This window comes from Hemitrygon akajei, chromosome 10 (assembly GCF_048418815.1).
Source record: "Hemitrygon akajei chromosome 10, sHemAka1.3, whole genome shotgun sequence".
Taxonomy (NCBI): domain Eukaryota; kingdom Metazoa; phylum Chordata; class Chondrichthyes; order Myliobatiformes; family Dasyatidae; genus Hemitrygon; species Hemitrygon akajei.
The window spans coordinates 25,716,701-25,732,945 of record NC_133133.1 but is presented as its reverse complement, the minus strand read 5'-3'; the positions used below and the strand labels follow the sequence as shown (position 1 = coordinate 25,732,945).

At 42.1% G+C, this 16,245-nt stretch overlaps 1 protein-coding gene across 2 annotated transcripts in view; it reads left to right on the top strand.

Annotated features, from left to right (window-relative positions):
• LOC140734236 (neurite extension and migration factor-like) overlaps positions 1-16,245 on the top strand; it is a 278,558-nt gene that overhangs the window by 170,662 nt on the left and 91,651 nt on the right. Inside the window, exon 1 of one of the 2 annotated variants that reach the window (XM_073057930.1) lies at positions 2,115-2,226. The exons of the other annotated variant lie outside the window; for it this stretch is intronic. The gene's annotated coding sequence lies outside the window, so the exon portion shown is untranslated. Of the gene's footprint in view, positions 1-2,114; positions 2,227-16,245 lie in introns of those variants that run through there. 2 annotated transcript variants of the gene reach the window in all.

Here is a 16,245-nt window from a genome sequence, read left to right as displayed (position 1 = left end):
AAGAGATTATCGTCTGTGACTATCCGAGGAGATTAGCAGTTTCTGAGATAGTCAAACCACCCTATCTGACACCAACAACAATTCCATGGTCAAAGTAACTTAGATCACATTTCCTCTCCATGCTGATGTTTGGTCTGAACAACAACTGAACCTCTTGACCATGTCTGCGTGCTTTTATGCATTGAGTTGCTGCCTCATGATTGGCTGATTAGATATTTGCTTTAAGGATCAGATGTACCTAATGAAGTGGCCACTGAGTGTAACATCTCTGTAACATCACCCAAAGACAATAGTTGATCCTGACTTTTCCATTCATTTATTTTTGGACTCTGGGCATTACTTGCAAAACCAGTGTTTAATGCTCTGGAGAAGTTTCTGATGAGCTGTGGCTGTAAGCTCGCAATGGTGGTGGTACTCCTGGTGTGCTGGGTAAGGAGTCCCAGAGCAATAGACCTAATGATGATGAAAGGACTTCCAGGTCAGTGAAAATAATAAAAAAACAACAGCAGATATTGGATATATATATATAATGCCCAAAACACACAGCAGGTCAAACAACACCTGTGGGTAGAGCAATGTAATCAAAAGATTTACATAGAACATAACCAGTACAGCACAGGAACAAGCCCTTTGTCCCACAATGTTGTACTGAACCAGCTAAAAGGCAAATTAAAACCCAAACACTAATCCCTCCTACCCACACAATGTTCAGATCCCTCCATCTTCCTCACATTCACATGCCTATGTAAATTAAAAGCCTCTAATGTATTTGCCTCTACCACCATACCAGGCGGTGCATTCCAGCTATCTACCACTCTCTGAGTAAACAACTTACCCCTTACATCCCCTTTGAACCTACGTCATCTCGCTTTCAATTCATGCCCTCTGGTAATTGGTATTTCAACCCTGGGAAACAGATATCCCCTGTCTACACTGCCTATGCCTCTCATAATCTCATCAGATTAGATCTCTCATAATCTCTCTATGAGATCTCCCCTCAGCCTCTGCCGCTCCAAAGAAAACAACACAAGTTTATCAGCCTCTCAATGTAGCACATGCCCTCTAAACCAGGCAGCATCCTGGTAAACCTCTTCTACACCCTCTCTAAAGCCTCAACATCTTTCCTATAGTGAGGTGACCAGAACTGTATGCAATACTCCAGAGTTTTATAAAGTCCCAACATAACCTCCTGACTTAATTAGCCAAGGACTCATTGCCTTGACTAATGAAAGCAAGCAATCCATAAGCTTTCTTAACCACACTATCAACCTGTGTAGATGCTTTCAAGGACCATAGACCATAAGACATAGGAGCAGAATTAAGCCATTCAGCCCTTTGAATCTGCTCCACCATTCCATCATGACAGATCCCAGATCCCACCCAACCCCATACACCTGCCTTCTCGCCATATCCTGTAAAGTCCTGACCAATCAGGAAACTTAATTAAGTTCTGCCCCATCTAAACCCCTTGCACTAAGAAATTTCGAGTTTATAATTAGGGAAGTTGAAATCCCCCATGACAACAATCCCATTATTTTTGCACATTTCCATAATCTGATTAAGGAATTTTCTTAATCCTCAATGGGGGGTGGGATGAGAGTTTGGTAGATAGAACATAGAACAATACAGCACAGGAATAGGCCCTTCGGTTCTCAATGTTGTACCAAAACAGCCAAAAGGTAAATCAAAAACACGCAAACACTAATCCCTCTTACCTACACAATGTCCATATCCTTCCATCTTCCTCACATCCATGTGCCTCTCTAAGTGTCTCTTTAGGTGAGAGATTCTTTATTGGAAATGAAAAGGAGACTGAAGAACTTTGTGAACCTGCAAGGAGGGAGTATGTCTCTGGTCGGGTAAATTTGGGGTGAGCATGGTGCTTAGTTGTAAACAGTTTATCAGATAATGAGTAGGGGTGTTTCCAGCATTTTCTCTTTTTGCTTTTATATTTGTTAAAAGGGAATCTGGAGATCACTAAGTCTTGTAGCGTTAAACTGGCCCTCCAGCTGAGCAACACACCATCTGTCAAGCAGTATTCACACTAAGCCTGCACTGATCCCATTGTATTCTGTTTATGTTCCCCCAGGATCTACTACTAACCAACACACCCAGGGCACTTTACAGTGGCCACTCAACCTACCAAGTCACAAGTCTTTGGGCTCTGGATGGAATCTGGAGCATTCAGAAGAAACCTGAGCAGCTGCAAGTTGAATTGCACTGGAGGTCAGGATTTAACCTGGGTCACTATAGCTGTCAAGCAGAAAAATCTACGAGTTTAGCCACTGTGCTGCCTAGATTGTAGTGCTCCCACCTGCTACTGCACCTGTACTTGGCAATGGAGGTCACAAGCTTGGGTCAGAACAGCCTGGGCAACTAATTACACTGCATTTTGTAGATGATGGCGGAATGGGATAGCAGTCAAGCAGATTGCTTTATCCTGAACAAATTTCACGACACATGCACCCGGTGATAGTAAACCTGATTCTGATTCTGAATGGGGTTGAGTGTTGTTGATGTTGCACTCATCCAGGCATAAAAGAGGATATTGCAGTACACTCTTGACTTGTACATTTTCAATGGTGCAAAGGTGTCAGTAGACTTGTCACAGAATACTCCAGCTCCAACCTTATCTTATACTATAGTGATAATATTTCTGTGGCAAATCCATTCCAGTATTTAGTTGATAGGGATCCTCAAGATGAGATACTTTGTGTGGTAGTGCCATTGAATGTTGAAGGCAAGAGATTAACACTCTTTTGTTCTAATTGGTTACTTCCTGACATCTGTGGCACAATTAATCCTTGCTATTTGTCAGTCTATAATATTGCTTAGGTGTTGCTGCAAGTAGGCAAGGAAGGACCCCTTCATTTGCTGAGAGGCTGACTGTCTGCAATGACTCCTGATTGTAATGGAAGGCAAACAGCTGAACATGGTTGGACTACAATTGACAGGAGGATGTAATTTCACTGTGACAGGTGAATCCATGAAGGCTGTAATAAATGGTAGAGGCTGCAGTTTATAATGAAATATTGCCAGGTGTATCTCTATATACATAGAGATATACTATGACGAAGTGACAAAGTTTTTTTCAGCAGTGGGAATGGCGGGGGGCATGGATCTGTAGAAGTTAGAAAAAGAAAACATTTTTTATTAATCTATATTGTGACTGTAAGCTGTTCTCTAGTTATAATGGCAGATGAATATTAATGTAAATTGTAAGTAGTTGAGCCCCAGTCCTGATCCCTGAGCCACATGCGAGTTTCATTTTGTCAACTTGATAATAACTGCTCTGTCTTTATTCTTCCAATCTGTTAATCAATTCCCTAGCCATGTTAATAGCACACTACCCCGTGACCCTTTCCTTGTACCATTTTTCATGTGGTATTGTACAGAATGTCTTTGGAAATCCAAATGCTGGTTACTCACTGGGGAGTTCTGTCCTGAGCTATTTTCTTTGTAGGTCGGAAATGTCCATTTTCTATAATAACCTAAATCTCATCATTGTTCCGCTTATTCTTGCTGTAATTCATTCATTTCACTGAATATTCAATCTCACATGACCTATCATTAAGCCAATGTATATACTATACCCAGTCATTAGTCATTTGTTCATTATGTGCCGTGTTGTATGACATGGGCGATCATGGTCTTTCCGTGACCGTGATTGTTCTTGGCAAATCTCTCTACGGAAATGGTTTGCCATTGTCTTCTTCTGGGCAGTGTCTTTACAAGATGAGTGACCCCAACCATTATCAATACTCTTCAGAGATTGTCTGCCTGGCCTCAGTGGTCGCAAAACCAGGACTTGTGAGATGGACCAGCTGCTCATAAGACCAGCCAGCACCTGCTCCTACGGCTTCGTGTGACTCTGATCGGGGGTGATGCAGGTGCAACACCTTACCCAAAGGTGACCTGCAGGCTAGTGAAGGGAGGGAAAGCCTTACCTTCCCTTTGGTAGAGCCATATCTCCATGCCCCCCACCCAGCAGTCATTAATAAATAGCACAAAACATTATTCTGCACAGTAATTATGAGGCACGTTAGCGTAATGCTTTATAGTGCCAGCCACTGTCTGTAAAGAGTTTGTACGTACTCCCCATGACCGCGTGCATTTCTTTTGGGTGCTCTCGCTTCCTCCCACATGCCAAAGGTGTGTGGGTTAGTGTTGGTATGTTGAGGACACAAGATAGCGCTGGATCAATGATGACACAAACCACACATTTCACTGAATGCTTTAATGTTTCAATGTATATGTGACAAATAAAGCTCACCTTTAATCTTTATTACTTTCTTGAAAGAAACTTTAAAATGTATTGGACAATTTGCATCAATCAGATTTCAATAAGTCAGGCGATCTGTAACCCAGGGAATCCTAAACGTTGTATCTGTACTGTGGCTCCTTGATGAATAAATTATCAAATGGTTTAAGGACCAGTATCTCCTGGACTTAATGGCTAGTTTTTCAAAAGAGGTAGCTGCAGAGATAGTGAATGCATTGATCTCCATTAACATTGACTTTTTACATTGTTCCTTATCTTGGTCCCCTTTGCTGCTCCAGTATCACTGCCTTCTGCTCTCCCTGTATTTGTTTCACATTTTGTTTATTAAACAGATTAAACATCACCTGAACCTCCACAGTTTTAAGTTTGAAGTCTGATCAGCAGTCCTGGTTATTCAATTTGCCAGGACACTAATCAGTCCACTTCCAAAGAAGCCCATTTCAATGGAGGCAGTTTCTCATTTGCCAGTGCCATTTATCTCAAAGAGAGTTATGGTATCATAGTACCAGGTCCTTTAGCCACCATATTCATACTGACCATCGAGTTCCAATCCTGGGTCAGTGATCTTCCGTACCTTGGTGGCCCAAATGCTCAACCAGGTATTTCTTAAGTGCTATGAGAGTCCCCAGGGCTACCACTCCCTCAGCCAAAGTCCGCTGAGAGACTACACACCCTGAGGTAAAGTCCCCAGAGAGGCAAATACTCGCTTGCAGCTAAGGTTGCAGGGCACTGCTCTGATCTCCAACTAGCACCTGCTGCCCCTGCAATAAATCACCCGTCCTGCCAACCTTTATGAAATGTTGACTTGTGTTCATTAGGTTCAGGATGCGGTTCAGTTGACATTTGGAGCTTTATATGAAAATCAAAAAAAAAAAATCGCGGACATTGGGAATCTGAAATAAATACAGAAAATGCTGGGAAGAGTGTTTCCAGCATTTTTATTTTTTGGTTTTTATTTCTAAATTTTTATAGTCCATTAGTTTTTCTACTAAAAGTTAATTTATTATGTCTGCCCTTAGACTATTGAAAGCTTTTCTTTCAAAAGTATGAAGCTACTCATTAAGTAATAGAAAATGATTTACCGGTAAATACTTACAGTCTGAAGGAAGAAAGAATCACTACCAGCACTGCTGGTAGCCGGCAGCTCCTCCTTCCCCCTTCACCTGAATTCCCACGCTGATTTTCGCTTTCTGTCTAAGCCGCTCTCTGGAAGTTGCAATCACTCTCTCATTAATTTGTCCTGAATTTTACTGAAGAAAGTACTGTATATAGTTTTAATTTTAGGGAAGCTTTTATTATGTCGGGAGCTCGCAGCAGGAGCACCAGCATCTGGCTTTGCAGGAACAGGTGCTGCGTGCTTTTTTATCAGCCAGCAATCAAAACCATCAACAATAATGGGTTATAAACATAACATTGTATCTGCTTTGGTGGATGTGTTTTACATGGTAGAGGAACTGCCGCTATAAATAGAGCAGTGTAATAATTTTTGATGAAGTGATTATGGCATCAATCAGGGCTGATAATTGACTTAATTCTTACTTTGTAATATGATATGGATTAAACCTTCCCATGCTATTATGTTGGATGTTTGTAATTACATTGCAAGCACCTATATTATTCAGCTTCCCGATCTCTTACGAATTCATCTTAAAGCAAGAAAATGTTCTTAAGGACGGTTGCAGAGATTTCTAATTTGTGGACTGTCTGCTGCTACCCTTTTCTAAATGGAATTAGTGTTTAAATGTTTGCAAATGAAGATAGAATTTGGATGATTTTATAGTGCAGGCTCTGAGATTTGAGGAGACTTGTCTGCACGCTGTGACCTTTAGCCTCGCTTTCAAACAGCCTCTTTGTTCAGAGGGAAAGAACAGCTGAAGCTGTTGCCTCTGCAAGTTTCTCCAGCTTTGGTAAAAAAAAAGGCAGCAGCATACCATCGAGGTGCCTTGTTCACAGGTGTTTTCCTGGAATGAGTGCAAAAGCAACCTGGGAAAATTTGGCACAAGTCTCCTCTCTGACAGTTCCCTTTCTCCCTGTGGAGAAGCACCTGGCTCTTTTGGATGCCAGCCTGCCAGCGAGGTTGATATCAGTAACTCGCCATATGGAGACTTACAGTTATATAGTAGCAATGTATAATGTAGTGCACTGCGTCTCTGACGTGTTTGTCACTGACGCTTTAGCACTGCTATTGTTAGATCCTATACAGCCTCTGAAGTTAGCGGCTGCTTCTGTATTCTGTTCGATTCGAAATTGTGCGGTGAATATGAGGAGACTACAGAGGGACAGAGATAGGATAAGTGAGTGGACAAAGGGAGTGCAATGCTATTACAGTGGCAGTGACCTGGGTTCAATTCCGCTGCTGTCTGTCAGGAGTTTGTACGATCTTCCTGTGGCCACGTGGTTTTCTTCCGGCTGCTCGGGTTTCCTCCCACATTCCGAAGACGTACAGGTTAATTGGTGACGTTGGTGTTGTTGAGCAGTGTGGGCTCGTTGAGCCAGAAGGGCCTGTAACCGTGCTTTGACCAGCAGCCAATCCGGATATTGGAGGTTTTGAGAAGAGGGGACTACAGTCAGGTCCACTGCCTGAGGATAAGAGGCGGCAGCGTACAACGACACAAGAGCTTTGACCAGCGACCAATCGGTGTTGGTGATTGATTAGCGAGAGCAAATTAAAGGAAGGCAGAGGCATCGTCTGAGTGGACAGAGAGTGGTGATCTTAAGGCTTGAGCTGTTCTAGTCTTCAGCGAAGAGAGGCTTCAGTCAGAGAAAGCAGAGGAAAGAAAAACTCAAGGTTACGTTTTTTTCTCTTTCCCTTCTTTATATCTGCTCAGCTCAGAGAGTGGAGATGCCAGACAGGATAGTGGAATGCTCCTCTTGCAGGATACGGGAAGGCAGGGAGACCTCCAGTGTCCCTGACGACTACAACTGTGAGAAGTGCATCCAGCTACAGCTTCTAACAATCCGTGTTAAGGAGCTGGAGCTGGATGAACTCCGGATCATTTGGGGAGCTGATAGGACATATGAAGAGGCAGTTACACCCAAAGGGCAGGACACAGGAGAATGGGTGACAGTCAGGAAGGGGAAAGGAGCCAGTGCAGGGTACCCCATGGCCATCCCCCTCAACAACAGGTTTATCGCTTTGGATACTGTCAAGGGGTGGGGGGGGTGGGGAATGACCCAACCGGAAAGCCACAGTGGTCAAGTCTCTGGCACTGAGTCTGCCTCTGTGACTCAGAAGGAATGGAGGAAGGAGAGGCATGCTCTTAGAGGAATGGACAGGGGTTTCTCTGGGCAAGAACAAGATTCCTGGGTAGTATGTCGACTCCCGAGTGCCAAGGTCCGGGATATCTCAGATCGAGTCGTCAGCATTCTTAAGTGGGAGGGTGAACAGCCAGAAGTCACAGTCCATGCAGGTGCCATTGACGTGGGTTAGACAAGTGATGAGATTCTGTGTAGGAAATTCAGAGAGTTATGTGCCAAGTTAAAGGGCAGAATCTCCAGGGTTGTGATCTCAGGATTGCTACCTGTGCTAGTGAAGCCAGAACTAAGAAGATTATACCATTTAATATGTGGCTAAGGAGTTGGTGTAAAAAGGAAGGGCAGAAGATTTTGGCTGTCTTCCAGGGAAGGTGGGACCTATAGAGAAGAGGGACAGTTTGCACCTGAACTAGAGGGTGACAAATATCTTAGCGGTAAGATTTGTTAATGCTGCATAGTGGGGTTCAAACTAGAGTTGCAGGCTGAAGGGAACCAGAGTGCCAGAACAGTTGGTGGAGAGGTTGTGGAAACAGATATTGGTAAGACCTTAGATAAAGTTAGGAATCAAAAGGTTTGACTAGTGTCATGAGCAACGTATATTTCAATACAAGAAGAATCATTGGAAAGGTGGATAATAATGCTGAAGATGAGATAGTTGGTTTACAAACAGGCGATGTGTAGTGAGGAGAGGCCGTTGATTACAGTCAACAGGATTAGTTACAACGTAAAAAGTGGACAAAGTCGAAAATGACTGAAGGTGTTATATTTGAACGCACGCAGTGTACGGAATAAGGTAGATGAACTTGCAGCACATTTGCAGATTGGCAGGTATGATGTTACAGGCATCACTGAATCATGGCTGAAAGAAGATTATAGCTGGGACCTTAATGTCCAAAGATACACATTGTATCGGAAGGACAGAGGGGGCGGCGTTGCTCTGTTGGTGAAAAGTGAAAACAAATCATTGGAAAGAGGTGACATAGCGTTGGAAGGTTTTGAATCGTAGAGCTAAGGAACTGCAAGAGTTAAAAGACCCTGATGGGAGCTGTATACCAAGCCCCGAACAGTAGTAGGGATGTGGCCTACAAATTACAACAGGAGATAGAAAATGCACGTCAAAAGGACAATGTTACAATAGTTCATGATGACTTCAATATGCAGTTAGATTGGGAAAATCAGGTTGGTGCTGGATTGCAGGAGGGACAACTTCTCGAGTGCCTAGAAGATGGCTTTTTAGAGCAGCTCAGGGTTGATTCTGGATTGGTTGTTGTGCAAAGAACCAGAATTGATTAGAGAGCTTTAGGTAAAAGAACCCTTAGGGACAAGTGAGTAAAGGGAATTACAGAGGCATGAGAGAGGAGTTGCCCAGAATTAATTGGAAAAGAACACTGGCAGGGATTATGGCAGAGCAGCAATGGCTGGAATTTCTGGAAGCAATTTGGAAGGCACAGGACATATATTTCCCAAAGAGGAACAAGTATTCTAAAGGAAAGATGACACAACCTTGGCAAACAAGAGGAGTCAAAGCTAAAGAGAAGGCTTATAATAGAGCAAAAAATAATAGGAAGTTATAGGATTGGGAAGCTTAAAAACCAACAGAAGGCAACTAAAAAGTCATTATAAAGGTGAAGATAGAATACAAAAGTAAGCCAGCCAATAATATTAAAGAGGATACCAAAGTTTCTTCAGATACATAAAGTGTAAAAGAGAGGCGAGAGTAGATATTCAACAGCTGGAACACAATGCTGGAGAGGGAGTAATGGCGGACAAGAAAATGGTGGATGAACTGAATAAGTATTTTGTATCAGTCTTCACTGTGGAAGTCACTAGCAGTATGGAGGAAGTTCCACGTGTCAGCAGGTTGGGGCCCCTTATCTTGGAAAGGATGTGCTGAAACTGGAGAGGATTCAAAAGAGATTCATGGAACTGATTCCAGGATTGAATTGAATAGCTTGTCATATTAAAAGCATTTGATGGCTCTGGGCCTTTATTCACTAGAATTCAGAAAAATGAGGGATGACCTTGTTGAAGTGTGGCACATGGCCAGGTGGTTAAGGCGTTGGACTAGCGATCTGAAGGTTGTGAGGTTGAGCTCCAGCCAAGGCAGCCTGTTGTGTCCTTGAGCGAGGCACTTAACCACACATTGCTCCAGTCCACCCAGCTGAAAATGGGTACTGGCAAAATGCTGGGGGTTAAACGTGATAGACTGGTGTCCTATCCGGGGGGTGGGGGAGTCTCGTACTCTCAGTTGCTTCACGCCACAGAAACCGGCATAAGCAACGGCCTGATGAGCCTAAGGGCTCGGGACAGACTTTGACTTTGACCTCGTTGAAACCTATCGTATAGTGAAAGGCCTTGATAGAGTAGATGTAGAGAGGATGTCTCCATTGGTGGAAGAGTCAAAGATCAGAGGGCTCAGAATAGAGGGGTGTCCTTTTAGAATGGAGATGCAGAGCAATGTCTTTACCCAGAGAGTGGTGAATCTTTCGAATTGTTTGCCACAGGCAGCTGTGGAGACCAAGTCATTATGTATATTTAAGGCAGAGGTTGATAGATTCTTGATTAGTCAGGGCATGAAAGGTATCGGGGAGAAGGCAGCAGATTGGGGCTGAGAGGGAAAATGGATCAGCCACGATGAAATGGTGGAGGAGACTCAATGGGTCAAATGTCCTAATTCATCTCCAAATCTTATGGTTTTATGGTATCACTAATTCTAAAATCTAAATGTGGTATTGTACATTTTTGCAGGAAAGATAAGGAAGCATGTTATCTAAGCAATGATAGATTATACAGCACTTAGGTGTAGAAGGTATTGGGGTATCCTGCTTCATGATTTGCAAAGGGCTTTTAGAAATTTAAATTGGAAATCTTGTGTTCCCTACTGTTCATACATGTAGAACCTTAATTAGGAAAGCAAGCACTGTAAGGATAGAGGTTAGCAATGATCTTTTTTTGTCAGCGTATGTTAAAACATACAGTGAAATGCATCATTTTTGTTAACAACCAACACGGTCGAAGACTGTGCTGAGAGCAGCCTGCACGTGTCACCATGCTTCCGAGGCCGACACAGCACACCCACAACTTTCTAACTCTAACCTGTACGTCTTTGGAATGTGGGAGGAAGCTGGAGCACCCGGAGGAGTGCTGGTGTTTATTGCTCAAGAAATTGAATGCAAAAGTAATGAGATTATTCTTCAGTTACTGTGCATGGGTCACTGGTGAAACCACATCTGGAGCTCCACATACAGAATTGGTCCCTTTATTGAAGGGAAGATGCTAATACAGAGGAAACAATTCAGAGAATGGTTACTAGATTAATACCTGGAATGGGGACTGGTATGGCTGCCTTACCAGGAAAGGTTGCATAGGGTAGGATTGTTCTCACTAGAGTCTAGAAGAGTGAGCAGCAACTTAATTGAAACTTCTAAGGTGCTGAGGGGTGGAAGTGGAGAGGATGTTTCTTTAAATGTGAGAATCCAGAATTAGGAGTCAATGTTTAAAGATAAGTTGCTGTCCATTTAAGACAGATGAGGTTCTCTCCCTCTCCCTCTCTCCGTACCCCCTCCCCCTGGGTTTTTGGAACTCTGTTCCTCAAGGGGTGGTGAAAGTGATCTTTGAATATTTTTAAATCATACTTAAATTCTGATTTAAAAAAGAGGTTGAAGGATTGCTGTGGGTAGATGAGCTCAAGTTGTATTCAGATCTGCCGTGATTTTATTAAGTTTGAGGAGCTGAGTGGTTACCTCTTGGTCCTAATTCACATGTTTTTATGTAACTACCAGCCACACACTATGAGCAGAAAAAATATATTGTTTCTCTGCACAATTAAATAATTACAATTAATGTACTGCTTTCTCTCTGTAATACGGTTTGTGGGTTTGAGCTGCATTAGTATTGGAATCAGATAATGAGAGAGGCAACCACATGCCCATGTCGTTTGTTCATTTTGCCAGAGCAGGTTCCCAAATTCTGATCACAGGTTAATGGATCTTTGTATCGTGATGGTACCATCCTAACTTTACAAGCATCATTAATGCTCACAAGTTGAGCTGCTTTGTGAGAAGCCTTTCTATTTATGTGGCGTCCTCCAGCCACTAGAGGGAGTTGGTAATATAATATCATCTCTTTGAAGCAACATCTTCACTTAAACATACATCAGGAGAACTGGGCTCCACTATCACTATATGGATGACATGCACGTCTGATTTGAATTGAGTAGCTACTGGCACTGTTCAGAGATAAACTATGGTGCCATATTGTTCCTGTTTCAATAGCACCCCATTAGATTGGCTCCTTTGGTATTGAGCGAATTTATCTGAATGGACAATTCAGAGCTGCCCCCGATACAATGAGCCAAAAGTGATGCCTAGCATAACAATGGGCAGTACACCTCAGTGGTGTTCATGTCCACAATAGTCTATAGTTGCCTTCAACATGAACTAAATTGTATAGACATAAGTGACTATAAATGCTGTAATATGGAGCAAAAAAAGATCAAATGTTACAGGAACTTAGTGGGTTAGCCAGTATCTGTGGAAGCAAGAAGGATGGTCAATGTTTGGGATCAAAACCCTGCAGTCAAGTGTCCTGATGTAGGGACCCGACCTGAAACATAGACCATGGATGCAGTCTGACCCCAAGTTCATCCAGCAAGTTTAGAAAGCCATATTGTTAGGTTCCTTGCCACCATTGAGCCCACTCCTCATTTTAAAAGCTGGAATTGTAGGTGAGATCTTAAGATAAGGTTAGTAGTTGTAATGGCAGTGATACTCCCTCCCCATGCTCAGTACAGAATAACTATCTACCTGGGCTCACAGGTACAAAATGATCACTTGAATGTCTCTGAGGGCTCACAGTCTAACCAGCAGCCTCTATTAATGCAAATAAAAAGGAATATAGACTGATAAATTAGGCCAAGGAAATCACTATATAACGTCTGTGGAGATTCATTTTAAAATAACTTAAAATTCGTGACAGTTTTTCATTAGCCAGAAGTGACTCTATCAGGAATGCAGGGTCTTTTCCAATATGATGTGTGCTTTTTTTTTTGTTCTTTTGGGAGATATTGAAAATGGACTGATTTTTATTTTTCTGTACTTTAAACTGAAAGTTTGAACTCCTGGCCATACTGATCACTTGTGCGAGTGAGATTTATTAAAGGCACTTGAGTGATGTGAAAAATGACAGAGCAGCATTTATCAAATGCTCCATTTATTTATAACAGAACAAAATTATTTGTTAAACTTTATACTGAAGGTGTGACACTTCACATCTAAAACACTGTTTAAAATGCTTAGGCCTAGTGCAGGGGTGTCAAACTCATTTTAGGTCACGGGCCGGATTGAGCAAAATGCAGCTTCATGCGGGCCGGATCAGTCGGACGCATGCGAACGCAGCTTTCGTTGCCTCCGTTTTTTCAGCCTGCTCTCATGTGTCTCAGTCTCTGCTATAACTACAAAGTGTTTCACTTTACAAATTCCGTTTCTTATGAAGAAGACTGCCGAATAAACACTAAAAACCCTGAAAACCTGGAACCTGAATAAACTCAGCATTAGCCATATCATATGCCATAGGCGCTTCGATTACTGGGGCCAGCTTTAATAGTAATTAGATATTATCTCGCGGGCCAAAGATAATTCCACCGCGGGCCGGATTTGGCCCGCGGACCTTGAGTTTGACATATATGGTTTAGTGCATGGTAGCATAGTGGTTAGCACAATGCTTACAGTACCTGCAACCCATCTTCATTTCCCGCTGCTGCCTGTACATTCTCTCTGTGACAGCGTGGGTTTCCTCTCACGATCCAAAGATGTTGGTAGGTTAACTGATCGTTGTAAATTGTGCTGTGATTAGGCTAGAGTTAAATCGGGGGCTGCAAGCTGGCATGGCTCAAAGGGCTGGAAGGGCCTATTCCACACTTCATCTCAATAAATACTTAATATATGGTTGATGGATCCCAGCACTGAGATCTCACTCTTGCATCTTCTTCTCCTGGCAATTCTGAATATTTCTAACAAATATTTAAGAGGTTTAAGTGATTCGCAAAGTCTATTCCTGCAGTTCAGCGGTTAATTATGTTGCTTACTGTATCTCTGAACGGCATAGTGAGCGCTGTGTTCTGGAGGAAGGCGAGTTACACTATTTTGCTTCTGTGCAGCGCTACTGTTGGTTTCTGTAACTGTTGGCAAATGGCAGAAGATCAGCTGACGTTACCATATTTGTAGTTGGCAATGAAAAGCAGTATTTGAACCTGTTGCAATGAGTAAGCCATCTACTTTTCATTGTCCAAAGTGAGAGCAAGCACTCATAGTTTCATCACCAAGCATAATCCAATGGAGTGAAACTGGAAATACTAGAAAAAAGTTAGAACCAAATTCCAAAATTATTAGACACAGGAGGATACTTGTCTCCACAGCCACTGATGTGATGTATCTATTACTTTCAACTTAGCCTATGAAGAATCTATAGCGTTGGAGCATGCGATTTGACTTTGTGTGCACACGTCATTGTTTATACTGCACTAATTTCATATGTTCTATCCACCTTGTTGTTTTCAAACATATCTGAAAAAGTCCCAGCCTTTTACTTTTTTGATAGCTGTAATTGACAACTCAATAGGTAGCTTCAATTATTTGATTTGCTTACAGTTTAGAGATGAATTTCATTTTGATGTTGCACTTGACACTTGTCCATTTCAAGTTGATGTAGTTATTTTTTACATCAGTTGTCAAAAGAAGTGAGTTCTATGATAGCAATGCTTGATGAATGAGGTAGTGATGTCTGCTGACCAAGCATTTTATTCAGAACTGTCAGTTATACATACATGGTCCTGCTCAAACTGGAAAGGAATGATTCATCTGCGAAACCAACACTAATCAGAGATAAATTAACCATTTCAAAGTTGCTGTAAAAATTTCATTATCGCAGAAGGTGGTATCCCATGGTATTGATCACAGTAAGCGGACAATTAAAGTGTGCAAGTGTGAATTTATCTCCCTGACACAGTGATGTCAAGAAAACAACCTCTCCCTCAATGTCACAAAAACAAAGGAGCTGGTTGTGGATTTACAGCAGGAATGGAGACGGGCTAACCCCTATTGACACCAATGGATCTGGGGTTGAGAGGGTAAACAGCTTCAAGTTCCTCGGCATCCACATCACCGAGGACCTCACGTGGTCTGTACACACCAGCTGTGTGATGAAAAAGGCACAACAGCGCCTCTTTCACCTCAGACGGTTGAGGAAGTTTGGTATGGGCCCCCAAATCCTAATAACTTTCTACAGGGGCACAATTGAGAGCACCCTGACTGGCTGTATCACTGCCTGATATGGGAACTGTACCTCCCTTAATCGCAGAATTCTGCAGAGAGTGGTGCGGACAGCCCAGCGCATCTGTAGTTGTGAACTTCCCATGATTCAGGACATTTACAAGGATGGGTGTGTAAAAAGAGCCCGTAGGATCATCGGGGACCCAAGTCACCCCAACCACAATCTATTCCGGTTGCTACCATCCGGGCAGTGGTAACGCAGCACAAAAGCCAGGACCAACAGCTCCAGGACAGCTTCTTCCACCAGGCCATCAGACTAATGAACTCACACTGAATTAAGTGTACTTTATTACATTGACTGTTCTATTTATTATAAATTACTATGATTGCACTTGGCATATTTAGATGGAGATGTAACATAAAGATTTTTACTCCTCATGTATGTGAAGGATGTAAGAAATAAAGTCAATTCGATTCACTTAGACACAGAAGTCATCTGAATGTCAATGAACTAATTGTATTTAAGTTGCCTACGTGTCTATATGTGCAGTGTCAGTGTATGGTCACTGTCCTTACGGAAATCACCTAGCCATTCACTGAGACAAGTCTAATCTGTAATCAAACTCCATACAAACAATTTACACTCTTTTACTCTCTCTTGATTGTAAAACTCCATCAGTGCCAGAATTAGAATTAACATTTATCCTTCTATTAACTTCATTAACAAAAGTTTCACACTTGTATCACAATTTGCATGTGGAAGTGTTTTCTGGTTTCACGCTTGAATGATCTGCCTCTCATTTGTTTAAGACCTTGGGCTCTGGTTCTTGATTTCCAATCAAAAGGAATATGTTTCCCTTATCCTAAAACCACAAATCTAATCACTGTATAAACTTATAAATTCCAGGGATTACAAAGGTTTCAGGTACAGTATCATACCACTTAGTCTAATCAATACAACCCACTGTTTATTCTCTGCTTCAACCTCCTCACACTTTCCTCATTCAAATACTTTGCCATGACCATCTCCTCCCATCCTCCTTCGTTTATCCACCTTCACCACAAAAAGGCTATTTCCTTCATCTAACCCCTGTGTTAATGAGTTCCACATTCAGATTTCCACATTTCTTCAGGTAAAAATGCTTCTTCTAAATTCCCTATTGGATTTCTTAAGCCTTTGGTTAAGCTTGTTGGGTCTCTGTTTAACAAATTTCTGATCCTTGGGGTTCTTCAGGGAGTCAAAAATGATGAATAGTGTTAATTCCAAGATTGCAGTTTATTTTAGAATACAAACAAATATACAAATAATATGCAAACTAAATGAAGAGCTGAGAAACGGTGCTAACTGTAAGAGAAAAGAATAATGATGGTGCTTCTGAAAAATCTATCACTTTTACAGATAAGATAAGAGAAATTCCTTCAATAGAAGTAAATTAGTTA